Source organism: Mobula hypostoma, chromosome 4, assembly GCF_963921235.1.
Source record: "Mobula hypostoma chromosome 4, sMobHyp1.1, whole genome shotgun sequence".
NCBI classification, from domain to species: Eukaryota; Metazoa; Chordata; class Chondrichthyes; order Myliobatiformes; family Myliobatidae; genus Mobula; species Mobula hypostoma.
In genome coordinates this window covers 140,417,793-140,442,841 of record NC_086100.1, presented here as the reverse complement: position 1 = coordinate 140,442,841, position 25,049 = coordinate 140,417,793, and positions in this window count along the sequence as shown.

Genomic DNA, 25,049 nt, shown 5'->3' with positions numbered 1-25,049 from the left:
CATGTTCTGAGTTAGGTTGATGAGTATAAGGATTCATATATGGAGTTGAATTTCTACAGTCTGCAAAAAAAAATCTGAATTACTTCTGTAAGTGATTTTAGATGGTCTCCTGAAAGGAATTCATAGTAAGAGATGAAATAGTGGAGTTTAATTGACAGAATGACGTAATGAATAAATACAAACAGCTTTATTTATTTAACTCAGGGGTACAGCTTTACATATCCTTCTCTCTTCTCCATCACACTATAGGTAAGAGTAATCATGGTCAATTAGTTTGCTTGCAAGTGTTACTGTTTATGAAATGCATGTATACCTGATTTAAACTTTGTTGCGGGTAACCTAAATAAAATAGGCTTACTTATATTGTCTCAAAAAAAAGTCCAGGCCAAATGAGGCCTGCTAGATGATGTTGGCAATTTTGTGTCTTTAGTATCTGGTTTTATATTACTCAATTATACACTAAACACTTTAGGAGTTTGCACACTAAAAAAAAAGTCAGTCAGTGAAGTCATAGAAGCCTGTTATGCAATAATATGTCAAATATAAAAGATGAGCATTCAAACTGGGATCCAGTGGGCTTAGGGAATTTTCAAAAGATAATGTTTGTACATGAGAATTCTGAACATGATATTTTCATTTCAGCTTTGTAGAGCAAAGGTTATTTGAAAGGTCGAAGGGCAATTGAAACAGAATCTTTGAATGTTTCAAGGCAGAGAGAGAGAGAGAGTCTGGATAAGCTAGGAGATAGAAAGTTACTACCGGTTGACTAGAGGCAGAGTTAAGATCACAAGTAGATGATCTTACTGAGTGGCAAAACAGGCTTGAGGATCTAACAGGTCATCCAAATCAGTTCCATGGCTGATGTCATCATCCTAGCCCAACAGCAATTTCAAAGGACCCACTGGAGCAATCACAACTCCCATCCCTAAGGAGAACGGAAGTCTTACCTGGAATATGAAGGCGAGTCTAGTAGCTGAAGTAAGAACTGCATCTATATCTCATGCTCAAGCAGATCTTCATCCTTCCGATAAGAGCAACTTTTAATTTCAAGGTCCACAGCACCACCTTCGGCTTCTATATTGCAGGAAACACTTCCAATGTGCTCTGCAGGTTGACTGACTTCACTGCTCTGGCTTCCATGTGTAGGCATATCATATGGATGAAAGCCAACAATTCAGTTTCACATGTTTCCTACGTGTGCATTAGAATGCCAACCAGAGTTTGCAATCAGTGTTGCACTTCTATTCATTTGCGTTGTTTATAGAAATAGCATGAACTATACTATTCAATTATTAGGCCAGGTAGAGTGAATTTACTGTGAGAAAAATTGTCAGGTAAATTACCACGTGTATTTCAAATATTTTTGAAACATTGCACACTATTGGTGAACAATAAGTATCATTAAACAGATAATATTCAAAATTCTGGTTCTACTGATAATCCCATTTCAAGATTCATACATAACAACTCATTCACAGCCACTTACACTAAAACTGACATTACATTGTATTTTACTACTGTGCATTGAAGTCAATGGAATTAAAGTTTTGAATGGAAAAAAGGCATGTGCCATACTATATGTTGAGCAGGTGCAACTCAGGATGTCCAATACACTTAAAAGATTGTAAACATTCATATTTAGTCATGCATATGAGTTGTACTTAAGAGATTTTTAGGACCAAACTTCAGAGAGGTTCAACATGCATGTTTAAAGCTCCCGATCCTGTGTAAAGTTCTCCAAGTTCTCCATAGATTTCAGAATCAGAAGTAGGTTCATATTAATTATCATTGACAAATGATTTGAAACGTGTTGTTTTGCAGCAACAGTGTAGTTATGGTTACGGTTATGGGTCCCATAACCCAGCTGAGTCATAGAGGTGCTGTACAGATGAGTGCTGCACCAGTGCCTCCATTTCTCACGATTGTGGGCAAGTGGCTGCCTGGTGGCAAAGCTCTCCCCAGTCCACTCTGCAATGCTGTCTGTCCACTTCTTCCTCTGTCCGACCCTTTTTCTTTCCCACTGCACTCTTGCCCCAAAGAATGGTCTTTGAGAGTCTGCTTGATCTTGTTATGTGGCATACCATGTCAGTTTCCTCTTCAGTGGACAGTAGATCTTCATGGTGTCTCAAGTGCTGGGTGATGTTGTTTCGTACCTCATCGTTTGAAGCATGCTCTGTTTAGGAGTTGCCAAGGAGCCTTCTGAAGCATCTCATTTCTACTGCCTGGATCTTCTTCTGCGGTTCTGTTGTCAAAGTCTATGATTCACATGCATACAAGAAGGAGAGCACAAGTACATGCAGGAATTTCAACTTGGATCTGAGAGCGATGTTATTGTTTCTCCAGGTTGGTTTTAGTTTAGCCAGTGTTGCTGTTGTTTGGGCTGTCCTTGCAAGGACTTCAGGCTTTGATCTTTCTCAGTTGATGATGGCGCCAAGATACTTGAACCATTTGACAGTCTCTAGTTCTTGTCCACCGACTGTGATTTTTGTTGTGACTGGCTCCTCACTGTTTCTCATCAGCTTGGTTTTCTCTGTGCTGATCTCCATGCTGTACCTGGTAATGTTTCATCCAGATGGTACAAGTAGTGCAAAGACCAAAAAAAACTATTTATTACAAAACAAATGAATAGTACAAAAAATGAATTAACAAGCTAGTGCTCATAGATTCAAAAATGTGATTATTCTTTTAATTCCGTGCCATTTAGATAACCAGTCATTATGTTTTTGTAAAGCTCTATCATACATTTTCATTGAGTATACTTCATATTGCACTGAAAATATTCTTAAGCTTGTTATACCTGTGTGTTTAAAGCTTGCTGAAATATTTGAGGGTTTTAATAACAACCAATTTGTTTTCTATATATGGCAAGCTGAAAAGCATTATGGGTGAGATTCATCACTCTAATAAAGCAATAAGAGTGAGACAGAGAAAGATGGGTTTATATGTTTATATGAATGATTGAGACAAAAGATGCTAAACCGGAAAGGTCATGTTTATTAAAGAAATAATAAAGCATCACATGCAAGGATTTGCAAATGATTGAACTATATCAGGGGCTATTGCAGAGATATAATATTATTCACTTTTGGAGGAACATTTTAAATGCATGTTATTTCAAGTGAACATACATGTGCTTTCCTAACATGATTAAGAACCATCAGAACTGATTCTTGCACCAATTGGCACCCACATCTATATTCCCCGATTACATCTAGGCTTTTCGATAATGCAAAGATGTACGAAGGTAATCTTAATGCATTGTATTAGCTTGCAAGGGTTGTAAATATATTTATGCTTTGGAGTTGAATATTCAAGCTGACCACAAAGACTGATGAGATTGTGTATCTCCAACCTGAGAGAGTTCAAGTTTTCCATTACTCTGAGTCCCCATTTATCATAAGGGAACACATACAGATCAGATCCTAAACTATCACAGTAGCCACCCAAATGCATGCAAGAAGAGCTGTGTCAAAACTTAGTTCTGAAGAGCAGGGACACACTGCAGCACGGCAGAACTAAAGGATAAAGAGGACAAACATCTCTTTAACATATTTGCATGAAACAGATACCCACATAACTTCTTACGAAGATGTCTACGAGTTTGATAATGCACCAATCAAGAAATGACCAAATGGGTTGTCCTTCCGTACATTCAATATATTTAGGAAATGATGGCCCAACTGCTCCAAGAACACAACATTTCAGTCATGCATGAGCCAACAGCAATGTTGAGGAGAGTACTTTGCAGACAAAAAGAGCAAACCAAGCTCTTTATGTTTGGCAAGACCAATGTGGTCTACAAAATTCACTGTGGGGATTGCAGCAAATATTACATCGGCCAAACTATCCACAGGTACCCATGAACATCAATTGGCTGTCAAGCAGCATAACCAACTCTGCCTAGTCTCTACCTATGAAGATCAAGAGGGACATACATTCGATGGGCATCAGTGAAAGTCATGGTGCAAGCAAACACATGGCATGAAGCATGGTTTTCCATGAACAATTCTGTAAACAGGCACATAGACCTCGATCCTATTTATGAACCAATACGGGCAAAATTCCAAACCACAACACATGAAGTTTGCAGCAGAACCAATCAGCAACGAGACTTCCTCCCTACATCTCAACTGAGTTTCCGTAGTGATGACCAATCGGCTGTTCGATAAGTATATAAAAGCCAAGTATTCGGAAGACAACCCACAAATAACAGCGCACTGATGATGTTTCCTCATATGGTGACAAAATGTTTTCACGTAAATTGCCAAGATTGGAGAACAACTCAACCCAACTATCAACCACCCAAGCTACACTCTGAATTATTTTCAGATTTATCTTAAAATTGGAATAATATATTCTGTCTGGATGCATCACAGCTTGGTATGGAAACTGCTCTGCACGTGACCAGAAGAAACTGCAGAGAGTTGCGGACGCAGCTCGACATATCACAAGAACCAGACTCCCCTCTATGGACTCTATCTATACCTCCTGCCTCTGTAAAGCAGCCAACATAAACAAAGAGCCCACCCACCCCAGCCAATCTCTCTTCTCCTCACTCGCATTGGATGGAAGATAGAAAAGTCTGAAAGCACACACTACCAGGTTCAAGGACAGTTGCTATCCCACTGTTATCAGATGCTTGACTGGGACACATGTAAGACTCTTAACCTCACTATCTACCTTGTGCACTTTATTTCTTACCTGTACTGTACTTTTTGGTAGCGTTTACACTTTATTGTTATCATGCTATCATGCTTCAGTGCTATCATGTTTGCTGTTGTGTGCTGGGGCAGCAGGCTGAGGGTAGCAGACACCAACAGAATCAACAAACTCATTCGTAAGGCCAGTGATGTTGTGGGGATGGAACTGGACTCTCTGACAGTGGTGTCTGAAAAGAGGATGCTGTCTAAGTTGCATGCCATCTTGGACAATGTCTCCCATCCACTACATAATGTACTGGTTGGGCACAGGAGTACATTCAGCCAGAGACTCATTCCTCCGAGATGCAGCACTGAGCGTCATAGGAAGTCATTCCTGTCTGTGGCCATCAAACTTCACAACTCCTCCCTTGGAGGGTCAGACATTCTGAGCCAATAGGCTGGTCCTGGACTTATTTCCTGGCATTTACATATTACTATTTAATTATTTATGGTTTTATATTGCTTTATTTATACTCTATTCTTGGTTGGTGCAACTGTAATGAAAACCAATTTCCCTCAGGATCAATAAAGTATGACTATGACTGTGACTATGTTATTTTGTTACCTTAGTTCAGCTCAATGAACCAGGTAATGATTTGATCTGTATGTACAGTGTACAAGCTTTTCACTGCATCTTGCTATACGTGACAATAATGAACTAATACCAATGCTATTTGTGGTGCACATGGTGCACATGTGGACGATATGGCCAGAGATTTAAAAAAAAGACTTGAACTGCTATTTGACTGTCACTTTGTTGAACTGTTGGAAACAAAAAAATAGAGAAATATTATATGCATCCAAAAGAATACTTAAATTACTTGTGACCAATCAATAAAGCAGCCTTCCATATGATAGTCCAACATTTGTAAATAAAGTGAATGATGGACAATTAATGATATGCCTGGTATGAAGGGCAAGTTCTGCTTCTATGACTCCTCTCTTCTGAAGATAACAGACAACTTGATTCCAGTAGTCCTTTATTCCTTCAACTCAAGATCAACATTTCTATAATGCTTGCCATCTACAAAACACTGTGTGGTTCATTCAGCCACATCCAATGCAAGCAAAAAAGATCAGGAGTAGACCAAACTCAAAAAAATCTCTGAGTCATTAGACAGTTTGAGAAGCATTCAACAATTCTATTGAAGCAGTTCAACTCTTGCCATCTTCAAATAACAAAACTCATGAAACATTTAAGGAGTGAAGACTTCATTTTTTTGCTGGCATTGAAGAAATTATTAACTAGGAAATTACTTAATTATTAATTAGGAAAAACTTTTAGGAATTAGGAAAAACTAATTGAGGAGAAACTTTTTCACCCGGAGAGTGGTGGATATATGGAATGCTCTGCCCCAGAAGGCTGTGGAGGCCAAGTCTCTGGATGCTTTCAAGAAAGAGATGGATAGAGCTCTTAAATATAGCGGAATCAAAGGTTATGGGGATAAGGCAGGAACTGGATACTGATTGTGGATGATCAGCCATGATCACGGTGAATGGTGGTGCTGGCTCAAAGGGCCGAATGGCCTACTCCTGCACCTATTGTCTATTATTGAATTACTGTAGTTTACTGCCAGGTTTGTTGAGGTAGAAAAGTAGTTAGAATTTTGCTGCAAACTGCTTAGAATATATGTTAGGCTATTTCTTCATGTTTCCCCTTTTGCAAAAGATATTAGATGTTATAAAGGAAAAATATGCAGATATGTAAAAAATGCCAAGAAAGTGGAACTAATTGGACAGCTGTTTGCATTATTTTATGAGTGACAAACATTCGTTGCTTCTTTTTTCGATGTAAATTTGATCAAAGCTTCACTGTTGCACTAAAAATATTACATAAAGCAGCAGTTCAAGGCCCCAGTGAATTAAGTAGTACATATTCTGCTCTTACAAAAGCTCACCTTCGACCAGACAGCCTTTGACTGATTTCCTTCAAGTTCTCCACACAACCTGCCAAGAAATATTTCATCTTTCCTTCACCATTATTGGAATTCCTCATCTTTTACCATTACAAGATTGCCTTCACAATGAGGACTGCAGTGCTTTAATACTTCCTTACGCAAGGTCAAATAGAGGTGGGCAATAAAATACCAGACGTGTCAGTGATGGCCATATTCTGCAAAAGCGTATTAAATAAAAGAAACAAAGTAAGTTCGTAGCCTCCAAATCTTTAATACCACAACATCTAACCCTCCCACAAAGCATTGCCTTTACTGCTAATAAACTACTTGCTGGTTAGTGTGCTGATTATGAACCAGCAGTTACTTTGTACTCATTTTAGCTTGACAGCTGATAAAGTCAAGGAGTCATACAGCATGGAGATAGGCAGTTCGGCTCAATGTGTCTTTGCTGACCATCATGCCTTTCTATACTAATCCCACTTGCCTACATTAATTCAATATCCCTCTATGTCCTGTTCATTGAAATATCTGTCAAGATGCCTCTCAAGTATTGTTAGTGTTCCTGCCTCAACACTTTCTCTATTAGCTCATTCCAGACACCAGCTCATCTTTGTGTGAAAGGATTACCCTTCAGGTCTCCTTTAAACCTTCTTCTTACCCTAAACTAATGCCCTCTATCTTTAAACATCCCAAATATAAGAAACAAACTGTGGCTATCTACTCAGTCTATGCCTTCATACTTTAAAGGATAAGGTTCCTAACTTTAAAAAAGTCATTGCATATACACCTTCAAATACCATATGCCCCAAAATATTATTGCATTTATAGTAAATCTACTGGAGATTAAAACCATTTTGTGGCCAGGGCTGAGATAGCCATGCAAGTGGAATTTTGTTCAGACTAAGGTAATCATAACATTCTGGAGTAATGGAAATTCAAAAGCATGATTAGCCTAAATATTATTCTTGAGGAGCTGATACACAAAATAGACTAAACTCTGATGCCCTTGGAAATCGTACATAATTAACCAACTGTCTCGAGTTGGTAAGTCAAAGACTTGGATTTGTTAGAGTTTGAGATCATTCCTGCTCAGCTGAAATCACTACATCTAAACCAAGATCCTAATTGACAGGTTGGTACTGACTGAACATGAAAGGGAAAACTTACTGGGATCTATGTAGGAATGTAGAACATAGAACTGCACAGCACACGAACAACCCTTTCAGCCAAGGACTGTATGTCTGTCCTATCCATGATGCCAATTAATCAGATCTGACTGGATTACGTCCCTCCCTCCACTGCTTGTTCATATGCCTGTCTCAGTGCTTCTTAAACTTTGCTATCACATCTACTACTGCTACCTGATCTGGCACCATGTTCCAGGCACCTACCACTCTGTAAAAACAAATCTGCCTCATAAATCTCCTTAAAACTTTCCCCCTCTGTATTCTCTAATATTTGACATTTCCTCCCCGAAAAAGCTCTCTCTCTATCCTTTTATAATGTTATATACTTCTATCAGGGCGCCTCTCAGCCTCCGTTGCAAGAGAGAAGGCAATCCAAGTTCATCCAACCTCTTTTTATACCTAAAACCTAAATTCGGGCAACATGCTAATGAATTTCTATACTGTCTCTAAAGCCTCCTTATTCTACCTGCAATATGGTCTCCAGAACTGTAACAGTACTCCAAATGTGGGCTAACAGTAAGTGTTAGACAGCTGTAACATGACATCCCATCTTTTATACTCAGAGCCCCAACCAATAAAGGTAAGTATATGTTTCACTTTCTCTACCAGCCCATCTGCTTGTGTTGTTACATTTAGGGAACTATAGACTTGCACCCCAACATTGCCCCTTACTGTTTACCTGCACTGCACTTTCTCTATAGTTGTTACACTTTATTCAGCATTCTGTTATTGTTACGGGCCGGCTGGTGGTGTTGTGGCATCAGCACTGGACTTCAAAGCAGATGGTCCTGAGTTCCAACCCAGGCGGGTCCCAACCTGGGCAGTAGCAGTACCTACGCGGAAGAAAGGCCTGGCAATCTACTTTCGTATCTTGCCACGTGGACCCTATGGTCTGTGAGGTCACGAAGAGTCAGACTCGACTGAACAACAACAAAGTTATTGTTATACCTCATTTTACCTCAATGCATTGTGTAATGATTTGATCTGTGTGGGCAGAATTCACAGTATCTCAGTACATGTGACAATAGTAAATTCCAATCCCAATTCTATACATCACAGCTATATATATCACAAACAATCAAAGCCCCACAGCTGATCCTTGCTGAACACCCCTGTCACAGACCTCGAGTCAGAATAAAACCCTTCTACCAGTATACTCTGTCTTCTATAGCTAAGCTAATTTTGAACCCAATCTGCCAAGTACCAGTGGATTCCACGCATTTTATTTTCAGAATCAACCTCCTAGAGGGACAAAATAAATGTTGTCATTTACTTGCAGCTGATTAATCCAAAAGGAAGCTTGTGAAAGCTGGATCCACAGCCAACTGGTGTCTTTGCTATCTAGACTGAATAGGGACGGTGGCAAATTTGCTAGACAAATAGAAGTGCCAGCTTTGGATTTTTTTGGTATCAGTAAAAATCATGAGGATTTTCCCACTGTGATTGCACATACAGTAACTTGCACTTGCATCTGTGTGTAGGATAACATGGTGGCTGGTCGAAGAATAAACTTCTGAGATCAGCGTTTGTCTTACATTGGGCTTAAGTCTTCCTGAAGTTTATGCTTGAAACTTGACAGCTTTGTAAGCAAATTTGACGGTCTGCCAAAATGCAAAACTGCATGACGATATACCTAGATGACTCAAATTTGATGGCTTTTTTTACTGCCGTAATTTTGTGAATTCTGGGGTGAATCAAGTGACATAGTGATGGGGGTAAGAGAGCTGCTGCTCCACAGCCTCTGTGACTCAGGTTCAATCCTGACCACTGCTGCTGTCCACGCAGAGTTTCCATAACCTCCTTGTGAAAATAATGGTTTCCTCTGAGTACTCCTACAATCATGCAGATTTGTAGATGTGTGGGTTATCATAAATTGACCCAAGTGTGTAGGAGAGTGGTAGAATCTGGCAGAAACTGATGACAATGTGTGGCTGCACTATGAAAATTAATTGGAAGTGGACCCAAGGACCAAAATCACCCACTTCTGTATTACAAGGAAATATAATATTGTAATGGTGGTAATGAACCATGTTAGCCAGATTTCAAAGACATCATGAATTAGGCATACTCAAAACCCCATCACCCCAAGCACATCTGTCAAGAATCATCATATGTTTAGTGACCCCTGGTATTGAAAACACTCAGGGGTTTAGGATATTCAGCCAAAATACACGGTTTATACCTTGTTGTGTCTGGACTCTGTGATATAACACCAGAAACACTCCATGTCTTAATTTCCGCATTATCAACATTCTATTCACAGCATTTACTATATTTTGCATCAGTATTGCAGGTATATCATAAATTATCACTGGCATGAGTGAATAGCTTTCGACGAATAAAACAAGAACACTTCTAGTAACTACTCACTAGACCCATGTCAAGCAGGCATTGCAGTTGGTTCAGATGGAGATGATGGACTCAGCAAGTTTCTTTTTGAACACAGAGATACATTAATAAGAGTTCAGGCACAAACTTTTAGCATCCACTGTGTTTCCCAATAGGGCTACATTTCAATCTAAATTCACAAAGACACCATCAATCTGAATTGCAGACTCACTTAAGACTGAAACTTGCACAGCAGGAGGCAGTCCTTTCAAAGTGGTTGCAATCTAGATAATGCATCCTTCAGCTACCCTGGGGTGCTTCTTGTGCACAGCGACCGATAGACAATCAGTTTCAGTCAGTTCTGCCATGCACTGTATGCACCATGAAATCTTAAACTCAGCAAGTAAATAAAGTTATGCAATAGAATATAGAGTTGTTTATATTGTTTCATTTTAAAATGCTTACCTTCTCTATTTTTGGTTTAAAGAACTTCTCTCTGACTGGCTGTCACAACATAACCTTTAGAATTCAGGGAGAGACAGACACAGCTGGTTGACTATGCACCATAGATTCAAAAATAACCTAAGCTCATGTGCTGGGCCCGTCACTTACATAACTAAAGGGTAAATGCCTGTTTCAAGCAACCACCAGGAAACCTGAAATATGGCCTGATCCAATATCAAGCCAGAAAAACTTCCTGCTTGAGATATAGGTCTCCTAAGTAGGTCTTCATTACTCCCAGTTAACCCCCATGAGTAATTTTTTTAGTGCATAAACTAGACTAGGCAGGTTAGCCCGTAGCCATTGAGTGTCATTGTGTTATTCTCTACATTTTGACATGGCTGGAGAATACAAAGGGCATCTTATACAGTGTTTTATTACAAATGGTAGTTCATTTATAAACCTAGATTTGCTATTTTATATACATCAGAGAATAAAGGCACAGGAACTAAAAATAAATGCTGCATGCCAGTCAAAAGTACATGTTGGAAAAGAGCCCAGTTGTAGCAATGATCATTCAGAATAGGAATAATTATTTAGAACTAATCTGTGAAGCTATAGCCCCTTGGGAACCAAGATGATCTGACTAAATTTCTTATTAGATTCTTACAGCAGGCACAGAACAAAGACATTGCTCTTATCAGAATGGACATGTTTTAAATATCAGTCTCAGAGCTGGAAAGATTGTTCATGGTAGACAAAATCAAAAAAATATTAAGATATCTATTAGAAAATTCCAAGTGCAATTAAGAACTCTGATACTTTACGAATCCCTTTCAATTATTACAGTGTTAGGCTCCAAAATGATCAAATTCATGTGAATTTTAAGTATAAAAATCAAAAGTACCAACCATTTAATTGTGCAGGGATAATATGGACATTAAGTGAATTCAAAAAGAGAACAATAGGAGTGTACACTCAGTGGCCACTTTATTGGGCAAAGGAGTGGAACTGAGTGTGGTCTTCTGCTGCTGTCACCCATCCACCTCAAGGTTCAATATGCTGTGCATTCAGAGATGCTCTTTTGCACGCAACTTTTGTGCCAGTGGTTATTTCAGTTACTGTCTCCTTTTTGTCAGCTTGTACCATTCTGGCCATTCTCCTCTAACCTCTCTCATTAAGACATTGTCACCCACAGAACTGCCACTGACTGGATGTTATTTTGTTTATCGCCACATCTTGTGTTAACTCTAGAGACTGATGTGTGTGATAATCCCAGGAAGTTAGCAGTTTCTGAGATACTCAAACCACCCCATCTGGCACCAACAAGCATTTCACAGTCAAAATCACTAGGATCACACTTCTTCCCTGAACAATAGATGAAACTCTTGACCATGTCTGTATGTTTTTATGCATTGAGTTGCTGCCTCACGATTGGCTGATTAGATAGTTGCATTCATGAACAGGTATATAGATGCACTTAATACAGTGGCCACTGAGTGTACATTTGGTACTCATGAAATGGCTACCCCAGACACTTGGTTTGTGGGAATAGTAATATTTAACAGGAATACAATCAGGTGTAATCTGTTTTATACTATTACCCAAAGTCAAAATCAAAGTATGTTTCAGAATTTGCTACAATGGAACTTCGAAGCTTTGAGCTTTTTAATGTGAATTATACTAACATAAAAATTTACTACTGGTTGTTTGCACTGAATGACCTTGTGTAATAGTGGCTATGCGTTATAATTTTCTGAAATCCAGTTCTATTAAGATCAATACACAGCTGTAACTGTATACCTGAGTGTAACACACAAAAGTGAGGGCAAATATTTCAACAGCCAGCTCTCAATGAGGTTCCAGAAAATAAAATTGTTCAAAAAATCACAAAAATAAACTAGAAAAAATTATGTTGTTTATTCCTTTAAAAAAATGGGCTTAATTTTGTACTACGTTAACCATTATAATTGCAGAAAATTTTTGCATAATGCTTAATAGCCTGAGGCATGAATCTATATAATGAATCAAGTTGTGCTATGGAGCTGGGATCAATAGATAGACATGAAAATGCCAAGAAATTTCAGTAGTTAAGTATTTTGATGTGTGACATCCTTGCCTTCAAGTTTCCTTAATAATAGCTTAGACAGACAAAATAATTGAACTGGGTTATCATCTGCATCTGACTATCTATATAGCACTAACAAGTATGTAAGTAAAAGTGCTGTACCAAAACGAGCAATGTCTCTGTCATGCTTCCAAGTTTGAAATAAAATTGAAGAAACACAGTGGTCTGCCCTTACCAACCTGGATTAGAGTTCATTGAATATCTTTTCTGCATGAGCCCCTGAAAAAAAAAACACGGAAAATGTTAGAAGTGAGCACCAGGCATCTACATTTAATGATCATTCTTCTAAACTAGAAGTAGGAGGGATTGCAGGAGGTACTGCATTTAGCAAGTGTAGAACAGGACAAGAGTGAGGAGGACAAAGGGAGATAGTGGAGGGCTGGAGGGATTAAGTGGCAGAAAGAAATAATGAAAGGCAAAAATCTGAGTCACTTACATTGCCATAGGATATAGAAGTTCAGTGCTGGTAAGCCATCACATCCAAGAAATACATGGAAAATATGAACTGCTAGGCAAGATTGTAGCAACCAATAGGTGAGTCCAGGGCTAAAACAGAAAATAAAATTATCAAAGTGTTGCAGAAAGAAACGATAGAAGCCAGTTCAGGAAACCATGAAGAGGTTAAGGCAGAAGAGAAGGATAAATGGAGGAGAAAGGGAGCAAAGGAGGGACCAGATGGGAGCTTGGCACACGGGGAGGAAGGAGTCGTGGTGGCCCCACCATGTATTAGGCAGATACACTGATGTTATGTTATGGGGTGATGCATCAGGGAAGGCAGACCATGATCACGACCCACCAGCAGGACTGGTGGTGGCAAGGGATGGACGGGGAGGTTGGGAAATTCTGCCACCGTTGTATCATTTGTGCCTAGCGTAACCCTGATAAGGGCAGAAAGCTACAGCTGGCAAACCAGTCATGGCCAAGGAGACCTTGTGAAAATATCCATATGGAATTCATGGGGCCCCTGCCAAAACACAGGGGGAAAAGCTACTGTCTAGTAATTATGGATCACTTCACCCGGTGGGTGGAGCTTTTCTCAACAAGGGACAGCACTGCTACCTGGATTCTAGCTCAGGAAGCCCTCCCAAAGTGGGAAATCCATATCCAGGTGGACAGATCAGGAAGCACATTTCACAGGGAGAGTGATGAAGGAAATATGCCAACTGTTAGGAATTCAACAACGGTTCCATATACCCTACTACCCTCAGAATTCAGAATTCAATGTCGTCAACACTGAGCCCCCGAGGAGAGTTGCTGATGAGACCGGCACCTTGGTCATCGCCGAGGCTGAAGTATGCAGGTGTTTCCAATGAGTGGACAGCCGCAAGGCTGCGGGATCGGATGGCATCCCAGGGCAGGTACTCAGAGAGTGCGCAGAACAACTGGCTGGTGTGTTTACAATCATTTTTAATCTTTCCCTCTGCTAGTGTAGAGTGCCCTTCTGCTTCAAAACATCCACCATTCTTCCGCTACCTAAAAAGACCAAGGTAATATGTCTGAACGACTGGTGGCCTGTCGCACTCACCTCAATAATAAGCAAATGCTTTGAGAGGCTAGTTAAGGACTACATTTGCAGCTTGCTACCACCCACACTGGGGCCCCTACAATTCGTCTACTGACACAAATGACCGATCTACAAATGACGCAATAGCCGCAGCTCTACACACCGTTCTTACACTCCTGGAAAGGAGGGATGCTTATGTGAGAATGCTGTTCTTGGACTACAGTTCAGCATTCAACACCATAATTCCCTCCAGACTTGACAAGAAACTCAGAGACACTTTCTGTCAAATCGCCAGGAAATGGTAAGAGTGGGTTCCATCACCTCTGCCCCTCAGGGCTGTGTACTAAATCCCCTCCTTTACTCCCTGTATACTCATGACTGTGTTGCCACCCACAGTTCCAACCTGCTAAAAATTTGCTGATAGTACTACATTTATTGGCTTAATCTCAAATAATAATGATGCAGCCTACCTAAAAGAAGTCGTCACCCTGACACAGTGGTGTCAAGGAAACAACCTCTTCCTCAATGTCACAAAAACAAAGGAGCTGGTTGTGGGCTACAGGAGGAATGGAGACAGGATAGCCCTATTGACATCAATGGATCTGGGGCTGAGAGGATGAATAGCTTCAAGTTCCTTGGTATACACATCACCGAGGACCTCACTTGGTCTGTACACACTAGCTGTGTGGTGAAGAAAGCACAACAGTGTCTCTTTCACCTCAGATGGTTGAAGAAGTTCAGCATGAGTCCCCAAATCCAAAGGATTTTCTACAGGGGCACAATTGAGAGCATCCTGACTGGCTGAATTGCTGCCTGGTGTGGGAACTGTACTTGCCTCAATTGCAGGACTCTGTAGTGATGCGGACAGCCCAGCGCATCTGTAGATGTGAACTTCCCACTATTCAGAGCTTTTACAGCGACAGGTGTGTAAAAAGGGCCCAAAGGATCATTGGGGCCCTACTACCGACGTTAAACTTTCCGGGAAATTATAGGCTGGTAAGTTATTGGAGGGAGTACTAAGAGACAGAATCTACAAGCATTTGGATAGACAGGGACTTATTACAGAGAGTCAACATGGCTTTATGCGTGGTAGGTCATGTTTGACCAATCTATTGGAGTTTTTCGAGGAGATTACCAGGAAAGTGGATGAAGGGAAGTCAGTGGATATTGTCTACATGGACTTCAGTAAGGCCTTTGACAAGGTCCCACATGGGAGGTTAGTTAGGAAAATTCAGTCGCTAGATATACATGGAGAGGTGGTAAATTGGATTAGACATTGGCTCAATGGAAGAAGCCAAAGAGTGGTAGTAGAGAATTGCTTCTCCGAGTGGAGGCCTGTGACTAGTGGTGTGCCACAGGGATCAGTGCTGGGTCCATTGTTATTTGTCATCTATATCAATGATCTGGATGATAATGTGGTAAATTGGATCAGCAAATTTGCTGATGATACAAAGATTGGAGGTGTAGTAGACAGTGAGGAAGGTTTTCAGAGCCTGCAGAGGGACTTGGACCAGCTGGAAAAATGGGCTGAAAAATAGCAGATGGAGATTAATACAGACAAGTGTGAGGTATTGCACGTTGGAAGGACAAACCAAGGTAGAACATACATGGTTAATGGTAAGGCACTGAGGAGTGCAGTAGAACAGAGGGATCTAGGAATACAGATACAAAATTCCCTAAAAGTGGCGTCACAGGTAGATAGGGTCGTAAAGAGAGCTTTTGGTACATTGGCCTTTATTAACCAAAGTATTGAGTATAAGAGCTGGAATGTTATGATGAGGTTGTATAAGGCATTGGTGAGGCCGAATCTCGAGTATTGTGTTCAGTTTTGGTCACCAAATTACAGGAAGGATATAAATAAGGTTGAAAGAGTGCAGAGAAGGTTTACAAGGATGTTGCCGGGACTTGAGAAACTCAGTTACAGAGAAAGGTTGAATAGGTTAGGACTTCATTCCCTGGAGCGTAGAAGAATGAGGGGAGATTTGATAGTATATAAAATTATGATGGGTATAGATAGAGTGAATACAAGCAGGCTTTTTCCACTGAGGCAAGGGGAGAAAAAAACCAGAGGGCATGGGTTAAGGGTGAGGGGGGAAAAGTTTAAAGGGAACATTAGGGGGGCTTCTTCACACAGAGAGTGGTGGGAGTATGGAATAAGCTGCCAGATGAGGTGGTAGATGCAGGTTCTTTTTTAACATTTAAGAATAAATAGGACAGATACATGGATGGGAGGTGTATGGAGGGATATGGTCCGTGTGCAGGTCAGTGGGACTAGGCAGAAAATGGTTTGGCACGGCCAAGAAGGGCCAAAGGGCTTGTTTCTGTGCTGTAGTTTCTATGGTTTCTATGGTTTCTAAGTCACCCCAACCACAGCTGCTAACATCTGGAAATGGTACCACAGCATTAAAGCCAGGACCAACAGGCTCCAGGACAGCTTCTTCCACCAGGCCATCAGACTGATTAATTCATGCTAACACAAATGCATTTCTAAGCTATATTGACTGTTCTGTTGTATATCTTACTGTACATACTATTTATTACAAATTGCTATAATTTGCATATTGCACATTCAGACAGAGACGTAATGTAAAGATTTTTACTCCTCATGTATGTGAAGGATGTAAGAAATAAAGTCAATTCAATTCAATGGTAGAAAGGATGAACCAAGCAACCAAGAATGCCTTAGCCAAAGCTATAGGTGAGATGGGAAAGACATGGACTGATGTATTATCAGGAAACCTCATGAGATTGTGAGCAACCCCAAACCACATGCTGGGTCTCAGTCCCTACCGGTTACTGATGGAGTAGCAATGCGACTCTCTTAACCAACTTAAAGTGTTCAACGACCAATCTAAACAATAGCAGCACAGCTGATCAGAGAGAGCTGGGGGAAAGGAGGTTGTCCTCCCACAACCAGGTAATCAAGTCATGGTCAGGGTGCTGTCTGATAAGGTAGAGTTTGCTCCCACATGGATAGGACCACAGAGGGTACTTTTAACAAGTGATATTTGTGGTCTGTGTGCAGACTCAGCAAGACAGCCAGTGGAAGCACTGGGGTCAGGTTAACCCATATGACTCACCTTCTTATTGCTCCCACAGGCAGAGCGGGGGATCAAGTGTACCCAGTAACTGTGTAATTGCAGAGAACCTAAGAGATGAACACCAGCTGGCCACACTAGACCTGACCACAGCTGATGGAAACACACTCACAGCAAACCTGAAGGCAAAAGACACCGAGAGCGTGCTAAAGTGTGATGGTAACAATTCTCTGTAATGAAGGCTGGTTGCTGAAGGTAGATGATTATTTGAATAGCACAGAATAGAAAAGATATTAGGGAAAACATATGGGGAGGGACTTTAGTTAAAGCAGAGACAGCAGGTTCCACAACTTTGATAGCAAGGCAGACTGAGGAAGGTTGCGCACAGCATCTGAAGGCAGTCACCTCCAGCCTGAATGGGGAGTGAACACTAATGAGCAGACTCCTTTCAGCAGTGGGGTCAGCGATTGATTGGACAGCTCAGAAGGGTTGCTTCTGGGGAGAGGCCCTTGCAGTCATTCAAATAGAGACCACGCCAACCCCTTCCTGTACGTCAATGAGAGGGCCTGTGAGCCTGATGCACTTACCCTGCTGGTACCCCTGGAAAGAGAGAGTTTTAGCTACCAGAGAATGGAAGGGTGAAGGGAATCGGCCAGCAAGGAAAGAGCCAATGGACATATGAATGAAGTCACATTTCTGAAGACTATTGTTCAAATTTCTGGAACAATCTCTCTGCTTAGCATTTTGTAGGTAGCGATTAGGAATGATAGGGTAGATGTAGATGCACATAAAATAATTGGGTGGGGAGATTCCGAGGCGGGCCATTTCTGCTGCCCTCTTTGAATAGATCCTCCTCAAGGCTGGACTCCCCTGGTATAAAATTTATTTTTGTCCAGGAGGGCCAAGAGGAGGGACTGTAGATTCCCGATATCTGCAGCATTTTTCTATTGTAGGATAGACTACAAAAATTGCGTCTGTCATATCAACCCACAAAGTTCCATATGGGTATATTTAGCTAGATTTCCAGAGAAAGATTCATTTATATCATTTTGCCTATTCCTGAAGCAACGGTACATTCTCATCATAATTTCCTACTGTTTTACAATATTTTCAAAATTTTTTATTCAAGTGTTCATCTAATTTCATCTTAAAATCATATTTGACTGTTTCAATACCCTACCATGCATATTCTAGTAAAGAATGCGTTATATAAAAGGATTCCATCAAACAGAGTCAACAAGCAGGAAAACAAGAAACCTCAGGCCAACTCTTTTCTCAACCACACCCTCCCCACCTGACAACTCCACCCCACCACCACCCATTTCTACCACATGCTCACAACAAGATTTAATCAGGCTTTTTACTTCTTTTACAGAGATTCATACGACAGTGTTAGCTACCCCAGAGCAAATTGTCACCAAAATGCTCTTTGCACCTCTCTTCAGTACAGCTAATGTGCAAAGCACAGAAGGGCACATAGGATAAATATAGTAATCATGTATTTCTGAATTTTATTGCATTTTAAGATGAGCAAAAATATAGAAAGAAATGCGTCACATTAGTTTTTTTAAGGTTTTTTTCTTTCATGTGTGAGGATTATTAATGGAAATTGATTGATTGGCACATTTCCCTTATCAAAGGGTGTTACACATGTTCTGAGTTTCTGCCAATATATTCCATTTAAATCTTAACTGATTGGACCAAATCTCTGTTTCAATCTGCTTTACATGAGAGTTCTGGAATTTTATCATGCAAAGCTACAATCAACAAGGAGAAGATTATTTCAGTAACAGGAGGACTGCTGACTGATGAAAAATTCCAGGCAGTCATCCTGGAAGTAGTTCATTGATGATACTGTATATGGTGTTGCTCAAAGATTGCAGGACATGAAGACAAGCCTAGTGCTTGGCCATTGGATCTTGATAACATATAGTCTGCTATCATTTAATAGAAAGCATGAATTATATGGAATGGGAGAGATGGTTTTCAGGTCAAGTAAATCCGTAACTAGAGAGCATTAACTTACTATTATTTCCAAATTAGCTAGATGGAAGGTAAGGAGTTTTTAATTCTACAAATGGTGAGATTTTATGCTCTGAAAAATAATGACAAAAAAGAGTAGTTGATTAGCTGTTCAAATGATATGGAAAAAAACACTGCAGAAAAGGACAAAATAAGGCGTGGGATGAATTGTGCGGCTCCTTTAAAGAGCTAACAAAGATATCATAGCCAAAAATGTACAAAGGTACCATAGAAAGTGGCCACTTTCTATTCTCAATTATTGTATGATTTTGTGTGATAATATATAGCTCCCATTTTGCTCCCATTTTACTAATTCACAAAGCAATAGATAATGCAGACAACTTTTCCTCATTAAAATATTTTGATGTAAAGCCTTTATCTAAAAAGAAGATTTAAATGAAGAAGATGGTGTGAACATAACAGAGCACACCATTTAAATTGGACTGATAAATCAGGGGCACTTCATTGCTTCTGATGCTGTCTAATATTAAGAATTTTTCTTTTAAAATCTTTTCAAAATTCTAAGTAAGTCTGTTCTACTCCTTCTACTCTTTCTTTCTCATTGTTCAAGTTCCTTATTGAATTGCAAACTTTTATCTCTGATATTTTCTTAGAAATTTACACAGATTTGTCATGTTATCTAAAACTTTGACAAGCTTCCATAGGTGCACAGTTGAGAGTAACCAAACTCATTGCACATAGCCTGGTATGGAAACACCAAATCTCTTGAACGGAAAAGCCTACAAAAAGTGGTGGATACACTAGTCCATCACAGGAAAAGCCCTCCACACCACTGAGCACATCTACAAGGAGTGTTCCCACAGGAAAGCAGCATCCATCATCAACGGCCCCTCACCATCTAGGCTCACTTCTGGCTGCTGCCATCAAGAAAGAGGTACAGAAGCCTTTGGTCCCACACACACCAGGTTCAGGAGCAGCTATTACCTACAAGCGCTAGGCTCCTGAACCAGCATGGATAATTTCACTCACCTCAATTCTGAACTGATGCCACAATGTATGGACTCACTCTCAAGGGCTTTACAACTCATGTTCTCTGGATTATTTATTTATTTGTTTGTTTGGTTGGTTGTTTGTTTGTTTATTTATTTATTTATTATCTCTTTTTTTTCTTGTATTTGTGCAAACTGTCTTTTACTGATTGGATATTTGTCAGTATTTGTGTGTAGTTTTTCATTGAGTCCATTGTAATTCTTTGTTCTACTGTGAATGCCTGTGGGGAAAATGAATCTCAGTGTAGTACTGAATTGAATTGACTTTATTTCTTACATCCGTCACATACATGAGGAGTAAAAATCTTTATGTTGCATCTCCATCTAAATGTGCCACGTGCAATCGTAGTAATTTATAATAAATAGAACAGTCAATGTAAGTACACTCAAATCAGCGTGAGTTCACCAGTCTGATGGCCTGGTGGAAGAAGCTGTCCTGAAGCGTGTTGGTCCTGGCTTTTATGCTGTGGTACCACTTCCCGGATGGTAGCAGCTGGAATAGATTGTGGTTGGGATGAGGTCCCCAGTGATCCTACGGGCCTTTTTTACACACCTGTCCTTGTAAATGTTCTGAATCATGGGAAGCTCACAACTACAGATGCACTGGGGTGCCCACACCACTCTCTGCAGAGTCCTGCGATTAAGGGAGGTACAGTTCCCATACCAGGTAGTGATGCAGCCAGACAGGATGCTCTCAATTGTGCTCCTGCAGTAAGTTCTTCGGATTTGGGGGACAATACCAAACTTCCTCAACCGTCTGAGGTGAAAGAGGTGCTGTTGAGCCTTTTTCACACACAGCTGTGTGTACAGACCATGTGAGGTCCTCGGTGATGTGGATGCCGACGAACTTGAAGCTGTTTACCCTCTCAAACCACATCCATTGATGTCAATAGGGGTTAGCCCGTCTCCATTCCTCCTGTAATCCACAACCAACTCCTTTGTTTTTGCAACATTGAGGGGGAGGTTATTTTCTTGACACCACTGCATCAGAGAGATGACTTCTTCCCTGTACGCCACCTCATTATTGTTTGAGATAAGGCCAATCAATGTAGTGTCGTCAGCAAATTTAATTAGCAGATTGGAGCTGTGGGTGGCGATACATTGATGGGTATAATGACATGTAGTGATATATACATACTTGGATAATGAATTTACTTTGAACTGATATCATCCAAGTGAATCTTCAAGCCCTCAGTCATGCATTCACAATCAGATACGAGTAATATTCCAGCTTTGCCTAATTTGCTGTTACACTTCCAATTTTACTTTTATGTTCAATGTCATAGTTTAAAAAAGCCAAGATCCTATCTTTCCATGATAATAATTCATTTTATTTTCCATATATTTATGAAAGTTCAGTTACATGTACCCATACTCCTAACATCAGTACTGCAGTCTGTACCACAGTTTCCCAATCCCCTATTTAGATAGTGTTACGTACCCCGTAACTGGGTTGCCAAACCAGCAGAAATGGATCACTCAGTTAGAGTCTGGATTACTGGAACTAAGAAAGTTTTATTAAAGAAACAAGCAACACAGTACTCTAATCAAAAGGATAATAAATGCAACAGTTCAGCAATGATAAACACACATGTACACAGAATTAGGATAACAGGATCAATCAAGTTCTATCGTCGTCTAGGGGTAAATGACCAGTTTCAAAGTGACGCAAAGTTCAGTTCAATTGAGTTCAGTTCAGTTCACAGTAATCACTGCCGTGGCGATGGACAGTGGGGGGAAGGAGAGAGAGAGCAAAAACGAATGAATATTCAAACGGCTTCCACACAGACCTTCGATATTCTTCACAGTCAGCTTTCGGGCAAGCCCTTTGTGATGTCTTCTGAGGTCACTGACTGTGACCCCTCCGTTTCCAGATACGATCGTTCCTCAGCAGTGAACCCGGCACCCAGGCAAGGGCGGACACACACCAGGTTCCCGCCTATCGTACCTTTCCACCCTATGCGTCTATGGCTTGATCCCGCGACCAGACCTCCAAAACTCCCACCGACTTGTGGGAGGCGCACCGCTTCCAGGGTCTCGTTACCTCGTGGTGTCGTGTGTGTGTTGCCTTAGCGAAAGTGTCCCTTTTTATCACCCTGCTGGGGTATCGCCTGTCCATCACTTCAAACAGTTCAGGGTTCAAAGGGGAGCCCATCTTGACAGCTCTCCTTCCGTTAAATTCTCCCGTCCCTTCATTAACATCTCCAAATGCTGCTCCATTGTTCTCCTTATCTCTCTCTCTCCTGAAGACAGGTGGCAGACCAACTGCTGATCCCACTGGTGCCAGCACAGGACAGCTAACATCTTAGTCTATGTGTACTTTCGTCACAATAGCTTGACAACTAAAGTAAATTGTGCAACTTCAGACATTACTTATGTCACCCTTTCCAATACCTTGGATGAGGTTGCACCATTTTGTAGCTGAAAGCTGTGTCCTCTGCCATTTACAGCTTTAAGTCATCTATGAGGAATATTAGATCAATAAAGCCTGTTAAAAATATTTTTTGTCATCATCCCAGTTCTTAATGTGAGAAACTACATTTACCAAATTGATGGATTTATTCCAAGGCAGGCCCTCCAGGTCTTGGGTTCACCCATTTGGCTTATTCCCAAAAATAGCTTTTTAATGAGTCAGCACAGCACTTTAGGATCCTAACATGATTTCCTTGAGGGTTTTTTTTTTGAGACTTATATTCTACAAGTATTACTGCCAATGTTAATATCACTGGATCCATTTATAAAGATCAAGAGAATAATTTCTGGTTCATTAAGCTAATTAATTTGGATTATCACAGCTTGTACTTGATTGGATAGATAAATGTACTGTTGATGATTTTAGTAGAGAGAATGCAGTATATTCAGTGTCAGCATTTTTGTGGGGCATCTCTATTAATGTTGTCAATTTAATGCTCAAATGCTATTTAAAATGGCAATTGCATAATCTCGTCCATAATACTGAATAACATGGTGTAACTAGGGACAGCATAGGTCAAATAACCTGCAATAAATTGCACTTGATACAGCAATTTTCCAAAAATATTCCAGGTCTCTGAATCAATTTATCTCTAGGTGCATGCTCAAAATGCTACAATGTCAATGATATTTATGGGAATTAGATGGTGCGGAACTGGTAAGACCAGAACATTTTGTCAGACCAATTTGTGAATCGAGACACAATTTCAACCAGTAAAAGATGAATTAAATCATATCAGTAAGTTTATTTGCTTACAAAGAATAGGAAAGTTATAGGAAAAACCTTTGGTAGTGCAAAATGAAAAATCCAGCAACTGCTCAAAACATTCAGATACAATGACCTGCAGCTTTTCTGGCCTGGTGGTGAGATATAACAGACCCCTTCCAGCTGTAGATAGTTTATGATCTATTTGTTTTGTTATATTAACTGTATTTTAAAGTGTTTATGTCCACCATTTCCTGGATGTCTTTAACATTAGCATGTTTGCAAACTCCTATGTAGACACCAGGAGCCCAGATACCACATCTTAAAAGTTTAGTAACTGCTCCTGTGCTAGTAGAGATACACCGGTTTCAGCACTTGTACTGGTTGCCTAATATGTATATTGAAAACAGAACTGGTTCTTGACTGTAATAATGCCCATTCTTTAATATTGTTCTAACCTTTGGGACCTTCTGATTCCAATGTTCTACTGGCTAGCCTCCCATTTTCCCCTTCAAGATTCAGGTCCTTTAAAATACCACTATCAATAACCCAACGCACAGTTAGATCCATTCATCCATCACTTTCATGTCTATTGATTTATACTGTCTCACAGACCCCAACAACTCCAATATAAAATTTACTCCACATCTTCAAATCCTTTCGCTTCACCATCCCATCACAAGAACTTATTCTCTTTTTGAGAATTCTGGATTCTTCTACCTCTGACCTCCTGTCCATCCTGAGCTCAATTTGTACCATCAGTTACATCTGTGAAGAGGTCCAGCTTCCTTAGTTATACTTAATAAGCAACAGAAAATTTTCATAGGATGACAAATACATCAGATCAAGAAAATGAAATAGATACGGTAAGTGTACATCAGAAAATTCTTTAATAAAAGAGTAAAATAAGAAAATACTCGTGATTAAGGACTATGGAATTAAGGGGAAGATAGGAGGATGGATTAAATAATTGGATAGAAAATATAAAGGGTAAATCAGTTTTCAGAATTGTTGATCAGAGACATTAATGTCAGAAAAAGATTCAACTAGGGCCTCTTCCATTTAATGTTCTGTGGCTGAGATAAAGAGCTAGATCTTCCTGACATAATAATTCAATTTATCTTTTCCTAGTTTAAACATTTACTCCTCTTTTCCCTCTTTCATAAATGTAAGGCTAGAGGAAATGGTGTGAACATTTGAAGAAGCTATCAAAATGGAAGTTATAACTATTTCTTGGGAAGACCAATTGAAGATATAAATTGATGTTGATGATATTGCAAAATGGCCTAAAATTTAGCAGACGATATTCGATGTTGACTGGTGTGAAGTAGTGCAGTGGTCCCCAACCACCAGGCTGCAAAGCATGTGCTACAAGGCCGCAAAGCATGTGCGACCGGGCCGCGAGGAAACAATATGATTTGGCGATATGAAACGATATGAGTCAGCCGCACCTTTCCTCATTCCCTGTCATGCCCACTGTTGAACTTGAACGCATGCGAGGTCATCAGTGACCCAAGATGCAAATGACCCAAGATGTGCAAAGGAATGGATCCGTGACCCATTTGTGAATGTCCCCGGTGAATCATCCATGTCAGCGCGGAAAAAAGATCAACTC